Below are 21,201 nucleotides of genomic sequence, written 5' to 3' on the forward strand. Positions count from 1 at the left end.
CGGCTCTGGAAAGGCAGGTTTCGTAGATGGGTCCTGTACTGGGACATGCTCAATACTGGTAGTGGTGTTGTTAGCCACAGACCCTAACCAGTCGTGGGGGCCCTCTGTGTTACTCAGTGTTCACAAAGTAAGAGAGAGTCCCTGTCCCAAAGAGGCTAGAGTCTAAATAGATAAGACAGTGTGGAAAAGTCAAGAAAGGCACAGAGAGGTGAAGTGTCTTGGCGAAGGTCACACAGCAAGTTGGTGTCAGAGCCAGGATTAGAACCCAGGTCTCATGACTCTCGGACCAATGCCCTCTGGTGTTAATGTCCATATGTGATGCACCTTCCAAGCCACTGGAAAATGCCTTTTGAGGGTAGATGCTTTGAACCATTGCTTCCCGAATAGCACTAACTAGTTCTGTTCATGATACCAAGGAAATTTCAGCAGATCAGAATTCTATCAGCACAATATTGCTGCAAAACGTTTATTTAAAAGACTAGATTATAAATAACTGGCAAATTAGCTCTAGATGGAAATAATTGTTTTAAAATGCTCTGAAGCCCTGGTAAGAAGGATAGTGGAAAGGAATTATACTACTGCATACATAGTGCATTTCTTCTGGAAATCAGTGCTTTACAAAGGAGGGTGAATATAATCCCATTCTATATGTGGAGAAACTAAGGCCCAGAAAAGTGAAATCATTTTACCCAGGGTCACTATACAGGCCAGAGGCAAAGCTGGGACTAGGACACAGGTTTACCTAATTCCCAGCCCAGATCACGATCTACTGAACCACGATTGTATTGGCACAAAGGAAATGATGGCTGATAGCCTACAAACCTTCTAGAAAAGACCCACATCCCCTCTCGCTCCTGTGCACTCATGTGTTTTAGCTTTGAGGAGCATGAATCATCTAAAACCATGAATTGAGAACATTTGAAGGAGCATTACATGTGCTTCCACTTGCTGCTCTGAAAGAAACTAAATATAAATGCTACCAGGAACTGATCAGAGCTGGTAACCTTGTGTTGGTGCCAGGGGGACTTTGACCTGGGTTGCAGGAGTTTGTTGTATAATTCAGTAACATCCTCCTCCTTGTCCACGTTTGCCTCAGAATTGGGAAACTTCTCCAGGTGGCTGACCTGACTCTCACTTCCAAAAGACCCCAGGGGGCAATAAATAGGATGTGGAGCATGATGACATGGGCTAAATAAATGAAAAAGAAGAGCCTCTCTCCAACAGCTGAAGCGTCCCTTCTGAGAGCTCTCCCCTTTTCCCTCCTAGTAGCTGCAGGTTGAAGAAGAGCAATGATGATTTGTGCAGTGCTGTGTGTGATGCTTCACAAAGAGCACATCTGCCTCAAGGAGCACTTCAGTCACACTAGGATGAGGTCTTCCCCAAGGAGCACTTCAGTTACACCAGGATGAGGGTGGTGCAGGAAACAGTTCAAAAGCAAACAGCTAAAAACCACAATCCTGGAAGGTCACTACTGAAAGGCTCTGCCAAGGAAGAGGGCTTTAAGGAGGAACTGTCTCTAATTCTGGGGTGGTTTTGTTAGAGGGGAAAAACCACCTCTTGGGACTTTGTTGAATACTCTCAGCTCACTGCATGGGTGACCTGCACTGCAGATTAGAGTGGAGTTTTCTACATGAGAAAGGCTAATGCATTTATCACTCAACTCCCTGCCCACTTGCTGCAGAGATGGGACTGTTCGCTACTCCTGGCTCCCCTACATATTGCTCCTACTTTTTTAACTCTGGATCTTTCTTGTGTTGATGTTGGCACTGATTTTTGGCTGATTTGGACAGGCCTGAAAAAATTCTACCCCAAAATCTGCACCTCACCCAGGGACGGAGGTCCTCTGCCACCACTCTAGTCACCAAGACTGTCTCAACTGTGCTGATGATTAGTAACCCCAGCAGATCATTGAAGTAATAAAGGGGTGGTGGGGAGAGAGACATCATCACAAATGTTAGCCGCTCTGTTGACCTCATGCTCAAGAATTCCAAGTCTTAAGAAGAAATCATTTTGTTTTAAGAAGGGGGCTTACTCTGTTCTTGGGGGGACAACTCTATTCCCTGTTCTCGAATTGTATTCAAGTGAGCAGAAGGGAGTATTTGGACCAAATCCTTTGTTGACCAAATTAAACCAAAGCCCCGTGGCGCTCTGCAGCCAGGCTAAAGGCAACATGGAAATGACTGTTTTGCAAAGTTTTAGCTAAGTGCATTGGAGGGACAGTTACCAGAGAAGGAATGGACTTGGTCAAGGTTTCTGGCGCTGACTCTTGTAAACAGAATAATTTGAGAAAACAGCTCTCGCAAACAGAATTATTAACCAGCTTTTTGCCAACTACCAGAAAATAGATGCATTCAGCTCTCACAATCTATTAATCAAAAAATGGAATTTGCAGTAGGTACAAGTGTGGTTAAAAATGATGCTCTGTAACTAAAATAGGAAAGTCTCTAATAGTAAATAAGTATAGTGCTCTGTGTTTGGAGTGTTTTATAGTCTGCTAAATGTAGAACTCTAAAACTCGACCACAGTTAGGTGCTTGTAACTCTTGCTCTGTGTACTGCAGAGAAATACCACAAGACTTATGAAGTACATTCCACCCACCAGCCTTTCGGTATTAGGTGATGCTTGGCTGCTGCAGATCTTCTGTCTTGCAGGTATATATGGAGCCAGATAAGAGAGAGTCTATAAGGTTTATAGCATTGGCCAATATCATATGTAATATCACAGTGCTTTTATACAACGATGATTATTCATATTAAGCTCTTCCCAATTGCTTCTTACTTATGGTAAGCTGTTTAACCGAGGGGAGATGTGTCTATTGGAATCTCACTGTTAGTATAGAGACATTCCAGAGAAAAAGGACAAGACAAACAATTTTAGTGATGTTTAGTTAACATACCCTTGTACCAAGCCATAGCTGATGCAGGGTGACTCTAAAGTTTTGCTGACTTTTATCAAAACAAGATAATAAACGAGTTACTGCAAGTATCAGAAGGGTAGTCGTGTTAGTCTGGATCTGTAAAAGCAGCAGAGAGTCCTGTGGCACCTTATAGACTAACAGACGTTTTGGAACATGAGCTTTCGTGGGTGGTAATACCCACGTTTGTCAGATGCATGTGCTGACTTAACTGCAAGGTTGTGGGGCAAGCTATCATAGAATTGCATCTAGAATCAATACATGGTGTGCAGGGACGCTCTATGTATGCGTCATCTAGTCCCACCCCTCTGCTCAATATGCCAGGATCCACTTTCCCTTAAATTAATCCCAGCTAGGGTGCCGGTCATAGCCGGCCTTAAATAGCTCTAAAGATGGAGATTTCCTCACCACCTCAGCCTAGTAACACCACATTCCAATACTTCACCCACTTCTCTCTAGTCAGATAAGTTTTTTATTCTAATTATCGAGCCTTCGACATTCACGCAAACTGCAACTTCAAATCCATTTGCTCACTTTTGGTCTCTGATCCTCCGCTCCAACCACTGAGAGTACAGCCCTTAGCTCCCTCCTCCTGGAGCATCCCCTTCGAAAGTATGTGAGGTTCGCTATATCTAAATCTCCCCCTTAGTCTTTCTCTTTCTGCAGGCTAATAAGCACTGTTCCCTTCGAGTCTCATCTTTCATAAAGTTCATGTGCTCTAGTCCTCTAATCATACTTTTGTTTGCCCTCACGACTGGACTCCTCCAATGTGTTGTCCACTGTTCCTTTTGTAGTGTGAGCGCCCAAAACTTGGACAGTCAAATATTCAGATGCGGCTTACTTCACCAGTGGGAGCTCATTGCTCCCGAGAATAAGGCGGCTAATGCTATCACTAATATCATCTTTTTCTGCCTATTTTTTAAAACCCCTAATGCACATTTCCTCCTCGACACTGCTCAGGCAACACTCACTTAAAGCTGGTAATACATGTATTATAGCCTTCTTACAACGTTAAGCACAACTCTACTCGCGTTGAGATTTACTTGGCTCAGCTATACTCAACCTTTCACACCTGCATTTATATTCAGCGAAGATTTATCGCAACAATCACCTATGATCTCCTTTATGTATTCATCATTCAGCACTGATGCACTACCCTAATACGGCACAACTAGTCTGTCCCAGCCGTGTATAGAGAAGCAGAGTTCCATACGACAATGTGGAGATATTAATCTTCGTGGGACCCTATGGTAGTGGTGTCTCGCGCGCTCAGAGTGACTTCTGCAACGTTGTCCGTTGTTGAAACTTCATGAGGTTTCTTGTGGCCACTTCCCAATTTGTGTTAGGCTCCCTGATATATTCGTATCCTTCTGCCCTTACGCACGTTATTAGTCGCCACCCGCGAACTATCTAAAAGAATAGTAGTCGTGAGCAAATCTACTGTCTACTTAAATGTTGCAATCTATCCCTAATCACTCATTATCAATCACATGCTCCATGCTCTAAAAATAGAAGAGAGACTCACCTTTGGGTTGACACTCCTTGAGAACAGGCTCCGCTCGTCACTCAAGAACAGACCCCATGGTACCACACCTACCACTTTGTTACTGTGTGCCAACTACAGAGGAGTGTCGCCAGTTAGATGTTTGACTGTAATAGAGGCTTTTAAGTCCTATTAAGGACCATGACGCCGCGCCTGAGCCACGTGATTCAGCCATGTTTTTTTTGCGTCGTATCCACTTTCTACAGTCCATCTGTCCTGCCTAATCCGACGATTACTTTCCATTACATGTTTAGCTTGGTTTTATATGAGAATGCCGTGGTGGGAATACCGTCATCAGTCAGAGAGAGCCTTACTAGATAGTTCTCATATAATGTTTTACCTGGGTATCAAACATCAACCAAGCTTTGCCTCTTGCCTTCCATCCACTCTCAAGTCCCTATGAGTCGCTCTCGATCGATTAGCAATGTGGTTAGTTTTTAGTGTGCTATTGTTGCTTTTTGGTTCTAAGCTTCCTGGCTCTGGTGGCCAGGCGATGAGCATGACACTTGTTACCCTCTCGCGTCGCGAAGTATGCTTGCGTGTGGTGCTACTTCTGATCACCCTTGTTTTCCTCACGTCTCTCAGGGGTAGTGGCATTCCCAGAATGTTCTCAGCGGAAATGAACACGTCGGATACGTTCCAAAACATACTGTAGAAGAACCTGTACTGCAGATGTGTCCTTTTGTCGTGAGCCAAAAGTCAAAGACTACTATTATTATGACAGAGACTCTCTGATTTGCTCAGGGTAAGGAATAGTAGGGAATTACATAAGAAGAGAATTGGATGTGACGAGAGCACAACTAGCGTTGAATCTCAATCGATTCAGTAAACCAAAGCTCGCGCGCGCACTAACTGAGCACAAAGTTCAACTGAATAGAAATCAGAAAGCGTGACGACCAGCGCTCCGGACGGGTTTAGAGAAGATGCGTGAAGAGAGAGATCTACTCTCCTCTCTAGTCAAGGTATACAACATCAACAGCTTTGCCCCCATCCACAAGTCCAGTCATCTCATCATAGAAAGCAATCAGGTTGGTCAGGCATGATTTACCCTTGGTGAATCCATGCTGACTTCTTCTTTTTACCTTGTTTTCCTCTAAGTGTTTCAGGATGGATTCCAAGTCTAGCGAAAAGTTTCCAAAAACATGTAGAAGACTATATATATATAAATATTATGTCAGGGTTAAAGTAATACAAAGAAATGGTGAAACCCTTATCTGTTATAAACAACCCTAAACTGAGACAGTTGAACTGGTGCACAGCTGCTTCCCGGACGGGCTGGTAATGTATTGGCCTTCTTTTCTGTATTATGCAGTATGAATCTTTGACAAATAGTCTTTGATTTAATACAGTTGATTAAGCCCAGTTATTTGACATCTCTTGTTGAATTAAATCGAACCTGTAACACCCTAGAGTAAGTACAGTGCCGTCACTGGGCTTGCTCCAGGGATGAATTTGGCTTGATGTGCTCAACCTAGCAATGTGATGTCCCCTGTATTGGTGTGCGGCAGTCTGAGGAGTGGGCAAAGGGGGGAATTACTAGCTGTCATAATACATGGTTTCACCGTTAGCTCTGGACAGGGCTGCAGTGTTTTTGCCTCCTGTCTAGGTTGTCATAATTCATTTAGCCCTCCCGGGTTGCTGGACCAGAGCTTGAGTCCTGCTGTAAGTTGGTCATATGAGAGGTGGCAGAGAGCAAGCAGGGCTGTGGGAGAATACTCACAGCCTTTGAAGACTGGTGCTGTACTCTGATTTCTCTTCAGCTAGTAGAAGGGGGCGGGGGTTCAATCTCTTCACTTGTAGGCCTTCTTGTAACCTGTCAGCAGCTGCTGGCTGCCCATACTTACTAAGTAAAGGTTGCAGGAGGAAGACCCTAGCAGGGAACTGACCAGGGAGACGTGGAATACCAAGTACGCCAGCAGCAGGGTGACCGTATAAGAGAGCCTGTCTCGGATGGGGAGGAAGAACCCACAAATATCAGCTAAGACAAGTGTAACACTGGGCACAATCAGAGACAGGATGACGAGCATGGCTGTGTTTGTATCTTCAGCTAGGAGAGAACCAAGAGGATTAAGGTGGCCATTTGTCAGGAGCCATGGGTAGATGGAGCTATGGGGTGGACCAGCCCACCTTCCAGTAGTATGAGCACTAACAGTGGGTGGACTTGTTTGAGTCCCCTCCAACGTTAGGGAGCAGAGAGTTGAACCTGCCTTGAATGCTACTAGCCTTGTGCTCTGATGGGGAGAGGTGAGCAGAGAGGCGTGGAGGTAAAAACATGGTAAAAAATTTCTAATGAAGAAATAAATACTCCAATCCAATCCCCCACCCTTGGTTAGTCAAGTTGGTGGGGGTTAATTCCCAACCAGGTTTTGTACCCCGAGGGAAGTGTGAAGTGTGCGTTACCAATGGCAATTGCCCTGGACAAAAACTAAAACTTGGGTTTAAGTTACGGGAAACCAAATGTTGCAAACTCACAAAACAGTCTGGGACATTCACAGAACTTGGAATGCCATAAACTGGTACCAGCTGCCAAATCGAGAGCTCATTACCCATTACTTTGGCATTACTCTGTCCACATCTTGCCGTTCACTTGGTTCCCTTGGGTTTAGCTCCTTTGACCCGAACTAGCTTCTAAAGCTAACACTAAAGTCAGCCATGTTTGGAATGGATCACTTTCTGTCCACTGGCATGGCTCGGATCCCTGTAGTACCTGGAACCTCACATTAACAAATTCTTCCTGGGACGTAGAGACGTTTGCTCCCATTTCTCAGGTGGAGAACGTGAGCCCAGAGAGGTTGTCGCTTGTCCAAGTAACACGCGGGAAGTCTGTGGTAGATCTGGAAATGGACCCCAGATCTCCTGAGTCCCACTCCAGTGCCTTAACCACACAGCCAGTCTTCCTCGCTCTGGGGATAGAGCTGCAGGTGCTAGGAGATGAGATAGGGAGTGGAGCAGCCAATAAACGGATGTCAGGGAGGGACTGAGTGGAATGGCCAGTGCAGGGAGGTGGGGAAGAATCCAGTACCGAAACAGCGTGTGGGGAGGAGGGGTGTATATCCAGGACCGAGTGGTGGGGGCAGGGAAGGGAGGAGGCCAGCACTCGGACTGCAATGCCAGTAAAAACAGGAGCTAAAACACTGTAGAATTGCTCTCCTCGGGCTTCCACTTCTCCTAATTTCTCAGAGCTGTGTTTGCCCCTTCCCTGGCTGTCAGAGGAGGATTTAGAGCAGTTACAGGCAGAGTGATCTGCTTACTGACCTCTTAAAGTAGGGATAAGGCCATTCCACTGAGGTGGTGATGCTCACATTTGTGACAAGTACTTGCGTTTGATGATCAGAATTTCATTGTAGGTGCTGGCTCAGAATTCCAGCTCTTTACCTTAAGGCTCAAAGGAACAAACAAGCAGAAACTTGGCATGAAGGTTAGTGGAGTCATGACTAGAAGAGCTATAATGTAGGGAGGGGACACTGCCCAGTATTAGTCTATCTTCAACCCACTTTCCTGTCCTGTACAATCTGCCAGCCTGGTATACCTTCCCTCCTGTAATCCTGCAGCCCTCCTTTTCTCCCCACTCTGGCCAGAGGTAAACTTGGAGGCACTGATGGCTTAGAGAATTTGGTACTGGGAGACAGAGCTCTTTATTGCTCGTGCACTGGAAGTTCAGTGCTTGAACTGGAAAAATAAATGTGCTGGTATCCCACTGCCCACATCAAGGACCGATCAGCCTGAAATCTGCACATCATCACTGCTGCTCCTGTGTGCCAGGAAAGGATTCCTGAAGCCCGGGTCCTTTAACCAGCGTCCTCCCCCTGCCCACTCAGCTGATTCTAGGGTGGGATCCTGCAGGGGAAGTTTTCAGTTCACGCCTTCGTGGATGAACAGAACGAGGCTTTTCTGTTCCTTCCTTGCTTCCCCTTGCTCTCACGACAGCTGGAACGTAACTGAAGCGCCGGGGCTGTGTATCTGCTGATATGGCAGGCTCTGGAACTGACCCATTTGGGCTCAGTTCAAGTACTCAGAAGCCATTATTGTCTTGGCAGTGTTTTGGCACTTTCTGTGAAATGAGTTGGTGATTCTAAGCAGCCACATCTTAATCACCCCCTCAGCCACCCTTGTTTTCGACAATCTTTGCAGAGACCCCAAAGGCTTACCTAAGCCATGGAGACGGAACAATCTCCTCCAGTCTGAGTGGTTCCTGCCCGCCCTAGTTGCAACACATGTGACCGTGAATGCTGCCATATCCCATGTATAATGAATTCAGTCTCCAATCCAGCACCCTTCACTTTCTCTTACATGTCTTCTATTATTTTTTTTTAATTAAAACGTTGTTTGCTGAGACCCCTTGGCTCTGCCCTTTGTAGAGGTGAGTGCAAATCTGCCTCATGTGAGATTACAGTGAGTGTGAGCCTTGCCTTCCAGACGAGATTCTCAGTGGCTTGACTCAAGAGAGTATTGTCTGTGCAGGAGCTGGGCTCGGCAGCTCATGCTAACCCAACTGCGTTGCTCGTGGAAATGAAGCTCAGATAACAGCTGGTGACATCGCAGGGCTAGTAGGAGATTGTAGTTGCAGTTACTGTCAGCGCGCAGAGGGACATAAAAATGCACTTTCCCGTCGCTTTGGAGTGTCACATGGGGGGGATTTAATCTTCCACGCCATATCTAACCTTCGGCAGAGACACAATGACCCAAAGTCACACTTCTACTTCGTGGCTACATAACTGCATCCCGTGAAAGAGGGAGTGTGGCTGGAAGGCTGTGGAGCGAAGAAAGGGGGAGCAAGTGCTTTTCACCTCCAGCTCGCCTGATGGCCAGTTCAGATCTTCCGGTCCTGCAGCATGTTGGCTACAAGCAGCTGAGGGGGAAACAGGGCAGGGACCACAGGCTGTGTGGGGTTATGCAGATCACTGCACATGCTCCCTGCTGCATCTGCTTTTATTCTTCCAGATTCTGCAACGAGTGTGTGGCGAGTGCATGTGGAAGGGGAGGGGAGGTTCTTGTGAGCACCCGCTAGTGAAACTGTTCTTATCCCACAACAGCTGATGGTCATACCACGACTGAGAAATTCAGAGGAATCGATGTCTGTAAGTGGCAAGGGCCAAGAGGTTCCTGGATGAGGCTTCTATGATTTTGTTGGGTGCCCTGGCTGCCTGAGTCCATTCCACCAATGGGCACTGGTCAAGCCTTCTTGGCCCTGTAGCTGGCCAAGATCAAGGGAAGCCATCTAGGCATTCTGCACTATGCTGTGGGACACAAGGGGTCTCACAACCACAGTGTAGCCTCCGCTTGTGTCCTCTTCTCCACTCCTGTGATACTATTCACACCCTACACGCTGTTGGAATAATCTTGGAACAAAATATGCCTTGTGAGGTATCATTTGAAAATGAATAACTCACTGATCATTAATATTCTTGTGTTAAGGAAGTACACGATGTGCATTGTTATGAATATAGGCTGCAGTTATGATTAAAGTGTATTTAAACCAGGCATGCCATAGGGAGTTGGAAAACAGGTCTGCCCAGGTCTTGAATACAAATGACACAGGGTTGAGCAGAGACAATGGGCTTGCAATTTACATGTGCGGTAAACAGAATTATTAAAGCTCCCAAGATGGTTGGGGGTCAGCACATCTGGACCAGCTTGGTCGTCAGGCGAAGACAAGGAAGGCACATTGGCATGGCAGATAAAGCTAACAAGTGAGAGGAGAGACAGCATGACTGTACCCAGCAGGAGAGAGGGGCTTGCTCTGGGTTTCACTTTTCAGAAGAATCTAGTTCAAAGGCTTACTGGGCTATAAAGACAAGGAGGCTAAGCCTCAGATAATAAGCAGTTGAATCAACCAATTGAATGCAATAGTTGTGCACTAGGTAAGGTTTTTTATGAATGCCTGTAACATGCTGGTGGTTGATATTGTAAAATGCCTGTATGAGTCCTATAGGAGGAATTATGAATACTCATTCATAGCATGTTTTAAAGAGTGTGGCTGAACAAAAGAAGGAATAGTTCCTGCCCAGATGGGGGAAAGGGGAGCGGAGCTATTTTCCTATCTCCTGTGTAAATTAAGCATGATAGAATCAAAACAATGGAAGCCCCATTTATGTATAGGGGATGGGAAGGCCACAGGAAGGGAAGAATAGCATGAGGTCATCTTTTCTCTTGAAACAAGGTCATTGAACTTTGAAAGCCATAAGCAAGGACAGAGGCCATCTTTGGCATCCATCGCTAGGCAAGAGGCCAGAACTGGGGCAGGCTGAGAAAGATGGGTCCTTCAACCTCGGGGAGGGGGGGCTTGAAGTCTCTGGAAGTGAGGAACCTGATGAGGCAAAGATTGTCATCTTAGGAGAACAAGGCAAGCCAGCACCTTGGACTTTCAGTCAGGACCTTCCATCAGGAAAAGTCAGCCAAAGAAAAATGACTGGTGAGAGAAACCATCTTAAACCATCTTGCTAAATTAAGTTTTAGACCTTTAGAAGCATATTTTGTTTTGTTTTACTTGTAGCTATCTTCATTCCTTATTCTTGAACTCTTTCAATCCTATGTATATTTTGTTAATGCATTTATTTCATTTTTACCATAAACCAACTCAATGCAGTGTTTAAAGGGAAGGGCGTATTGATGCCTCCTCCCCACCGCCCTTTAGTTCATAAACTAGGATGTGATTTTGTGTCTTTAGAGGAAAAAATGAATCCTATTATTTCACTGACCTGGCTAGGAAAGGGCTGGACATTGCAGAGCACACAGTGTAAGGTCTGGGGGCGAGGCGGGGTTGGAGTCACCCTGCAAGCTGTAGACAAGGCTGGTGGGAGCTGTAGACAAGGCTGGTGGGGTCAGAGATGCGGAGCCCAGGCAGTCTCAGGGTTGACCTGCATGTTGGTGGGCTAGTTGTGAGCAGCCCAGGTTGGAAGCTACAACAGCAAAGCATTGCGAGGCGCCCAAGGTTACAGGGCAGGCAGAGTCACACAACCCCTCACTGGCCTGGTTTGCACCCTGAATGGACCATGACAACTTCCTGGGTAAGCATATCTCAGCCTATCACTTATAATGACTTATTAACTACAAGAGAGAGATTTTAAATTTGTTTGTTTATTCTACCTAAAGCAGCACATTTGTTTGAAGCATTTCAGAGACTCCCTTTGGGATAACAAGCCTGGTACATATCAATTTCTTTGTTAAATTAACGAACTCATATAAGCTTGCAGTGTCCAGCGGGCATAACTGGACACTGCAAGATGGAGTTTCCTAGGATTGTGTCTGGGACTAGAGATATTGGCTAGTGTCATTCGGTTGCACAATCCAAGGCACCGCTTACGTGCCAGAGGTTGTGAGTGAACAGCTCAGGAGTGGGGGTTCTTACGGCAGTGCAGGGTAAGGCTGGCTTCCAGAGTCAAGTATTGGAGTGACATGGCAGATCACCGGTCTGAATACACACTGCTCCAGGTAGAATAAACAAACAGATTTATTAACTACAAAAAGAGATTTTATGTGATAGGCAAAAAGTCAGAGTGGTTACCAAAAGAAAATATAAGCACATAGTCTAAACTCTCAACCCTGTTAGACTGGGCAATAACTGGATGAAGCAGTTTTTCTCACCTCACTGGATACTGCAGTCCTTCATATACAAGTTTGTTCCTTAAACCTGGGCCAGTCTCTTCTGTTGGAGTCTTGTCATCTTCTCAGTAGGAGAAGATTTGCGCTACTACTCCCCAGGCTGTCTATATCCTGGAGCCGAGTATGGGACTCAGGTACCAGCTTGAAAAGCCTTGAGACTATTCATAAATGCACAATTCACACTATTAAAATAATAAACTAGCCCAGTGGTCCCCAATGCGGTGCCCACAGGTGCCATGGCACCTGGGGGGTATTTATGTGCGCCCTCCTAGTACCCAGCAGGGGAGAGAAGTTGCGGCCCTGCCCCTGCTGGGGACAGAGAACTCCGGGGCTGCAGGCTGCGGGCGCTAGTGTTCTCGGTCCCTGGCAGGTGCGGGGCCATGGCTTAAGCTGGAAAGAAACTGTGGCCTCGCGCCTGCCGGGGACAAAGAACTCCGGGGCTGCAGGCTTCATTCTATGTTAAAGTAAGAATAATAAATATATTTGGACCAGCAGTTCAACAATATTTTACTTTTTTAAAATAAATAAGATGAAAACTGTTTATGATATTTATTTTGTAAAAACTCCTTAATTTTTCTTACAGGTAGATAAAAAAGAGCAAATTCACACGGTAAGGGGAAAGAGTAATTGCAGAATAATTTAATTAATATCTTTTACATGTAAAATTACCCTTTTTATCCTATAGATTCATATATTATGTAATATTAAATATGATGTGTTTCGTATTATTTAATGTACAAATACAAAATAAGCCTTGAGAAGTTGTTGGCGCCCACCACGCTCTTCTGAAAACATGAATGTGCTACTGGCCACAAAAAGGTTGGGGACCACTGAACTAGCCAGAGGTTCCTGGAGGGGTGGGGGTGTTAATGATCTGATCGTGTCTTTAAGCAGGCAGACCCTTAGCAGCCTGTTATAACGGGATTTATAACCCCATGCCCTTAGATCTGTGGTGAAGCTTGCTTTGCCCTCATGCTGTGGAATGATCTGTTAAGCACTGTGCCTACAGCTACTAGTTCCTAATTGTTCGTAGGGTTGTAAATGGAACCCTGGTGCGCTGTTGGTGTGAGCCGGGTGTTCGACACCCACTGTGCACTAGGGAGAGATGCTTGGGGATCCTCTCCAGGCAGAGCGCCCACATGTATCTGGTACCCAACACCTGCCCCCCTGCTCTGCCTGCCAATGGGGTTGCCACTGTCAGCAGCTCCCGGGGAGTGGAGTTTGAAGAGATGAGGCCTGGCAGCCAGTCAGCTGTGTGAGGCCAAAGAAAAGGTACTGGAGGGGTATTAACTTAGGAACCCTTCTGCTGGAGGTGTGCCAACACAAAGTGGGATGGGTGCCAGCTGGGTGGCTAGCTAGTCCCCCAAGCTGACAAGCCAGTCTTGTTGTTTCATGGCGGGGAGGGAGGTTTGGGAGTGCAGCCTGCTGATTGCTGACGAACAGGAGGTGGGTGAAGCCATCAGGTAAAGCGAGTGAAGTCTTTAGGGATTGGCAGGAAACTCTGTTCACTGGACCCCATGGAGTCACATGTTTGTCGACAGGCTGCCGTTTTTTTAATTCCCAGCTGTGTCCCGGATATCTGCCACTGCCCAGCAGAGGTCACAAGGGGACTTCAGTCTCAGGGGGTTCTCAGCATTTCCATATGTTGAGGAATTGGAGGTGCCCCATGGAGAGGGGCTCAGCAGAGGCTGGTAAGGTGCTAGTTTGTGTCTGGCTGGAGGATCTGCACTGTGGGTTTAATGGGCCATTCTCAGATGGTTCTGCACTTGGACTGGAGTTACCCAAGGATGTTTTCTACCCAAGTGCCCTCTTTGCCCCCAGTCATTGTGTCTCGGGTCCGCCTCTGCACGGTTGTGTTTCTCAGTGGACTTAGTGACCGATAGGGATATGGTTATTACGCCTTTGCCATCAGAAGGGCTGTTCAGCACGTGGGGAGGCTCAGGTGTGTCTGGCAATGGAGGTGTTAGCTCTAGAACAATAGCAGAGAGAGGATGAGGAGTGTTTTATCCCAGCCTGACTGGCAGGAAAAGGCTGGGCTGTTACACTGTGGACAGGGCCTGCATGTCAAGCCTGAGTCACTCTGGCCTTCTATTATTAGGGCGATTAGAGCTCAGAGCACTCTGTGCCATTTGCAGACAGACAGGAACATCCAGGGCAAAAACCGCACTATTAACCAGGCCTGAGTGCAACCAGCTACCTCACAGGAACCCGAACAGCTGCAGACCAGGCAGAAACCGTGGCTAAATCAGTGACTCCCACATGAGTTCTTGTCTCATCTGAGCCAGACCCAAGTCAGGAGCAGCGCTTGGGGCACTGGTTCCCAAACTTAATTGGCTTCAGTGGGGGGATCAAGATCATGAGAGCAGCCCAGAAAAGTGAAGTCTGTGGGTGTGGCTTGGGATTCAACTGCTCCTGCACTTATATGTACAAGATCTCCCCTGGCCTGCTGGCTCCCCACTGCCCTGGACTAGTTTGTGAGGTACGATTTGTTTTCTATTGCTCAGCACCTGGTAATGTTCGATTCGAGAGGAACTCGCATCCATTTTCTCTCCTATCCCTTTTTGTTGGGCAGTCACTGCTCTGCACCATTAGGGAAACAGCAGAGCTGTTATGTCAATTATTGTACATCAGCCTTCCCGCTTGGACTGCTGCTGCTTTCATTTGTTCAGTGCTTCTCTTCTTTGTTTTGCATGGTGCGGTGCTTGTGGCTAATGTATTGTTCTCAGGGGTGTTATTGCATGCACTGACTCTGTACAAAGGGCCTTGTTGATGTCTGGGTTGGATGGCTGCTGTTTGCATTGAGTGGCTGCAAATAAGCAATGCTGTGTCCCTTGGGTGCTCTTTTCCCTAGAGACTAATATGTGCAGTTCCAGGTATAGAAATCAATTTTCCAGGACTCCAGTGGCCAAGGCTTCGCTAAAGGCCAGAACCAAAGGGGTGCTGTGTAAATTGCCCCTATATGTGCTGAGAGCAAAGGAGTCAGTTGGTGTAACTGAGGCACTGAGCAGCTAGAAGAAAGTGCAAGTTACTGCAGCTGGGGTACGTTGGGATATGTTGTTAGATGCTTTTCTGGCTTCCCTTCTCTCCCCTTCTCCCTTGACATGCGCAATACAACAGCTCAGACCCCTGCAGACTGGATGGGCCAGATTCCAAGATGGTGTGTCATGGACGGGGCATGTTCCACGTGGCTACAAGCTAGGAGTTCAGAGGGGGGTCTGGATGGGGGTCACATCTATGTCAAGAGGGCCAGAAGAAGGTGTAAGTCGCATCAGATTAGGTGCCCTTAGCTCCGCTCTGAATTTAGTTTGCATGGCCCAATCCTGCTCTTGCTCGCTACCATGAAGTTGAAGGTACTGAGCACGCTGCAGGCTTCGGTCTTGCATTCAGCCCTGCCTGCCACGGCAAGACCAAAATGTGTTGACAAAGTGAACTTCTGTGTCTTTCTCTCCTCTGCACAAATGGGCAGCAAAGGTCATCTTCCCTGGCCAATGTTAACTAACCCTGAGGGTCTGATGGACGGGCAGAGAGCTTCTGAGTGAGGGGGTGCGAGCTGGATTCTCCTCTGGGATAAGAAGTTATTGTCTCTTCGACACAGCTTTCCTGGAGTTCCCCCATCAGCCACATAGGCAAACTCTAACTGTATATCTTTAAAACAACTCAACAATCAGGGCTTGCGGAGAGGGCCTTGAAAGTTTGCTTCCTCTGCCAATGCAGAGGTGGGAAGGAGTCTCTGAAGGTCACCGGCAGTTCCCGTTGAGCTGATCATTTTAATGCCGATGAGATTTAATTGTATTGTTAATGGTGTGTCACGACATTGGCTAGGCATCACTTTCGTTATTTACATCTAAAGTCAATAACTTGAAGCTTGTTCTTACCTCAGAGAGATTTTTTGTGTGCGGACTCCTCATGGAAGGTGCTCCGAGACCATGCTCATGGGCCACATTGTAAAGCCCTGGAAATATGAGTGGAATGTAGTTGATCTCACATGGCGCTGATCCCATGACAAGCGCCATCTTCTAGAAAGCAAGGTTGTTAAAAAGACAGCCAGGAACAGGGTTTCCTGTTTGCCGTAGCAAGGGGGAAGACATTAGGCTGTGTTCAATCACTGTCACTTTTAAAAACCTGCTCTGGCGGTTGCCTAGTAAACAGCCCCTATTTCACTGAGCTTCATTACCTGTATCCCATGAGAGGAAGAATGTGCTGTAAACTGATTTGGACCCCCTGAGAGCTAGAAGTGGATATAGTGCCACACCTGTTTTTGGAACCCCAGTGCCTCTCTCTTCACCTCTCCCCATCTTTATTTGGGGTTGGAAGAACAAAGGAGAGAGACTCTCATGTTCCAGGCTGCAGCAGATTGACCCTGATTGCTCAGGTCTGATCAAACAGCGCACAGCGTTCGGGGTAAGAGCATCAGAAGTTCCTTGGCTTTTATGGTAAGGAATGTCTTTTGGACTTGTCAAGGCCTGTTAATTAACAATGGTCATTGGCTCCAGCTTTGACAAAGCTCCAGGCTCTGAGCAGGGAAACGCCCAGCCCACCTTTTGCAAAACAAGATTTTTTCCAAGTGGTCTGCACTTGATAGGTTCTGTAGAGCTGGAAGCAACACAAATATGGCAGCTGGAAGTCTGCCAGCTGAAGCAACTGAAGACCAGAAATGGAATGGACGACGGACAGGACCAGAAATCTGAATGGAGATTTTCTTGACTTTCGTACAGGCAAAGCTTATGGTAAATAAATGAAATGCATGGTTTTCCTTGGCTAGCTTTTTCTTTTTCCTTGGGTTTAATCAGATTACAGTCCTATAAGGACATACAACACTCCATTATATTTTTACAGGTAAACCCCATGGGACAGCAAAACTGTTCTGATCTTCATAACTGGGGTATTTCTGGGCCAAAATCTAAATCCAACTTCTCCCTACCCTACCTTAAAGGGGAATGGATGGGCCATGGGAGAAGCAGAGGCACCATTTGCTATGGGGAACGGGGGGAGTTGCCCATCCCAGACCTTGTTTCCCACCTCGACTTTTCATAGGTCTATATACTCCACTTCCTCCTCCCACCCCTTGACTTTGCATAATAAAATATAATCACAAATAATGTTTTATATGCTGACAGTTATTACCAGCTGCTGAGTGTTCTGGATCCTGCATGAAATGAACTGGATCCCTGTCCAGTTTGTAGCTGAAAGGTGTCCATATCATAAGTCTACTGTGTAAGAGGGTGCCATGTTCTAGGAGCTTTCAGAGAACTGCAGAGCTCTTCTGCTGACTCACCCTGGCAGCCAGACAAGGCAGGTCCTATTACCAACAGTCCCAGAGTATAGAAGAATTTTAGGGTTTGCGGGCACTAAGGACACAAACCAAAGGGTGCTGCAGGGAAAAGCTCTAGGAATAGTCAAGCTCTGGAGAAAGCTTAGGTTGAGACTTAAATTTGTTGCTGTTATTAAAGTAAATAAAAAACCCAGGAAGGTGGTGGGAGGAGGTGGGATTTGGAGGTTGGCACCAAGCTCTGTAAAGCTGTTTTCATCAGACTTTGGCCTCCACTGACCGAAATGCTGTGAGATTCATTAATCTTGTCAGCCTTCTGCTCATGCAGCTGGTTGGTTGGGGGAGACTTCTGCTACATCCAAAAAAGGCCTGGAAATGAGACCCCTTCTTGTTTAAACTCTGGCAAAGAGCCAGTCTATTCAGGCAGCCTCGGATCCAGTGACACTTCTTGGATCCAGACACCTTCTCACTGGGCTCTGCTTTCTGGTTCTGACTTATCTCTAAATAGTTTTGTTAATCGTGAAGAACTCAGAATCCCAGTTCCCAAATGTCCTTCATTATAAATACGTGAGGAAATCAAGGAATGAATTTGGTGCTATTAATACCCAATGCCCATATAATCTAATGATAAGAAGTCTGTCCTTTAGAAGGATCTAAGTCAAGCAGGGTCCCAGTGTAATGACGGTTCTCAGACTGAACTTCCGTGGACTCGGCTGGAAGTCTAATTTGTTCTGTTTATTTTCTCTTCCCAGTTGAATCTGCTTTTATTTAACTCCACATTGAACAATGATTGAACATTCAGTGGGTCTCATTAAAAAAGCTTTTTGAATTGATTGAATTCAAGCTTTGTTCCCGCACTTCAGCAGATAGATGCTTGAATATGAGTGGTGTCAGCTGAACAATGATAATTGCATCATACTGCTCAGATGGTTACGGTTTGGCTGTAACTTCTACGGTAACAGTTTTCCAACGTCTTTTCTCAGGGCTGATGCCAGCTCTCTATCCCCAGGACAGCTAGCAGACACTTAACTAACCGTTGGGCTTCAGACCTGCAAAGACTGGAGGGGCTGCTGCTGACACTGACTGGAGAGTTCACTCTGCAGCCCAAATGTTCAGTGTCTGGCTTCTCTGAACATTCATCCAGAAAGGGAGCCAGTTGTGATGTTGATGGTTCTGGCCCCAAGGGCAAAAATGGCTGCGTACCTACTTTTGCAATTCTCCTGAGCCTCAGGTCTGCAGGGGGCTGGTTCAGCCCCTGGCACAAGTTAGAGCAACCTCAGGGCTTCTCTAACTTTCACCAGCAGATAATAGCAAAACAGCTGGTGATTATTAGAGCACAAAGGCACTGCAGCTGGGAAAGATGTTAAGATCTGATGCTAAGTGTAACCTTGGTATGAAATAAGTGGCAAACCTCTAAATTGGCGCCAGATGTATACCCTGATGCTCACCATCAATCTCTGAGTTATTATCCAGTGATCTTTAGTGGCTTTGCACCTAGAGCTAAGAGCTAGCTCTCTGCCTTGATTTTAAGAAAACAAAAACAACCTCCCCCTGAAATCTTTTTTTAACCTAGCAATTTTCTCAGTCCATCATTTGTAGCTTTTCCCTCTTCTCTGCTTTGCAAATTTATTTTCCATTACTAAGAAAAAAAAATCCCCACCTTTCCGTGGAGATGAATGGTTTGTTTGGAATGTGGCACATGGTTTTCCCACGTGGTCTGCTTGCATACCCTTCTTAGTCTTGTTCCCAGCGTGGCGCCCTGTGCCAGTCCGGCTTAGTCCAGCTGAGACAGCCTGACCATGCACGTCGGTGCTGGTCTGCAATCTGCTTGACATGTTGCCAAAGGCAAGAGGGACCCTGGATATTGCCCCAACCAGTAGGGCTGCTCTGAGCCTTTTATCTTGTGGGAATTGCATTCCCTATGAAGTACGTATTTTAATGCTGGCTCTTTGTGTGAAATGAATGGGAAAGCATCATCTTTCCGAGCTGAGGAACGCAAGCGGAAAAACCAGCATAATGGCCACAAGTGCCCATGGACTAAATGTTCCTGAGGCTTTGAGTGGGAGAGGGTAGCTCATTGGACCGAGCCACAGAGAGAGCAGGAGCAATTTCCTATGAATTAGTAGTGTGTGCTCCAGCCCCACCCACAAAGACCACTCCATTTCAGGTTAGAGCAGTGGGTCCATTTTAACCCCCTGTAGCACAGGACTGTCTATTTCAGAAATGCCCCGGGCCTGACCCTGATGGCATCATTCAGCATAACTCCCAGACTGACTTCAGTCTGGCTGAGTAAGAACCAAAGGAGAGGGCATTAGTGACGCCCTGACAGAGGGGAACCACTGCGTGAACTGGCAACTCTGACAGGAGGGAGGGGGAAGCTGCATCTGTACCATGTCCCCATCCTGCCCCTGATCTCATGGGAGAGCAAATGTAGAGCCCGATCTCCATGAATGAGTGGAGGGCCAGGAGCCAGGGGAATGGATATCAGTGGCCTCCCACCCCAGCAGAAAATGATCAGGTTTCTTTCTGAATTTTCTTGCAGCTCTCTCCCGGCTGGGGAATTGCAGGCTCGTTGCAGCAAGGCGAAGCGCCCCGTTGTGCAGCAGGTCTATGGAAATGCAGCAGACCTTAACAGCTGAAAGGACTGGTTGTGCCCACCAGCTGGCAGGCTATGCCCCTTTAGGTGTCACACGGTCCTCCACTGCATAAGAGCACACCCACCTCCCTTGTGCTCCCAGGGGGCTTGAGCTGGACTCCTGCCCTGAGCCCATGTGCATGAAATGTGTCCTAGTGTAGAGTTAAGCATTGCTGAGTCATTGGGATCTTTAGTTTAGACTCTCACTTACACTAGTTGTCTCCATATCAGGCAGAGAGGCTGACATTGACAGCCTGGCGTCAGCCTTGGTAACCCCAGAGGCAGTCAGCAGCTAAACATCCTCGGGCCCTGACAGCAGGAGAGGCCAGTGGTTATGGCACTACACTTGGAGTTGGGTTCAATTTCCCTGCTCCAACGCAGGCTTCCTGTGTGATCTTGGACAGGTCCCTTAGCCACTGTGTGCCTCATCTGCAAAGCAGTCCGGCCCTGCCTCGAATCCACGGCAGTCTAAGTTCTCAGCCTGGGCTCAGCACAGATGCTCCATGCTGAGCGCCAGGTAAGTACCTGAGATAGGGCCCGATGGCTTTGAACTCTGTTCTGGGACATGGAGCGAGGATAAACTGGGGGACTGGAAGAGGAGCCTGCACTGGCTGCCCATGGACTGTATTATGACAAATGCTTTGCCTGGCACATTCTGATTTGGACCTGAATGGTGAGGCAGAGTGGCAGATGGGCCACTGATTAGCAGCTTATCCTGTTACCCCATTCCGTGTTTGAGGGAGCGAGCCATGTATTAAGCTCCAAACCACTCGGGAAAGCGCTATAATTTTGCCTGGCGCTTTGGCGGCTTGCCTCCCACCTCTCTTTGATTTGCTGTTAAGTGAGTAGAAATGCTGCTCCCAGATGTTGATGGAGGATCAGTGAGCTGCATCACAATTCCTGTTTTACTCTAGAGACGATGTCACCCTTGGTCTCGCTGAGTTTTTGTGTCTCGGCTTCGGATGTTTACAGCAAGGCGATACTCATCATGTTGACAGAGCCCAGTCACCTAAGATGCTGCTGGCATTGTGGGGAATGGCATGTAGCTAATCAATAGCTTCCCAAGGCCAGCTATTCACCTCAGTGGCCAATGGAACTCACCTGTGGTATCTACCCATGGAACTCACTGCTACAATATATTAGTGAGGCCAAAAGCTTAAGAGGCTTCAAAAGGGGATTCAGCATCTGGGTCTCTAGGTCTTAGTCCTTATGCTGGGTTTGCCCGTCCTTCAGCACAA

Source organism: Chelonoidis abingdonii, chromosome 13 (assembly GCF_003597395.2).
Source record: "Chelonoidis abingdonii isolate Lonesome George chromosome 13, CheloAbing_2.0, whole genome shotgun sequence".
NCBI classification, from domain to species: domain Eukaryota; kingdom Metazoa; phylum Chordata; order Testudines; family Testudinidae; genus Chelonoidis; species Chelonoidis abingdonii.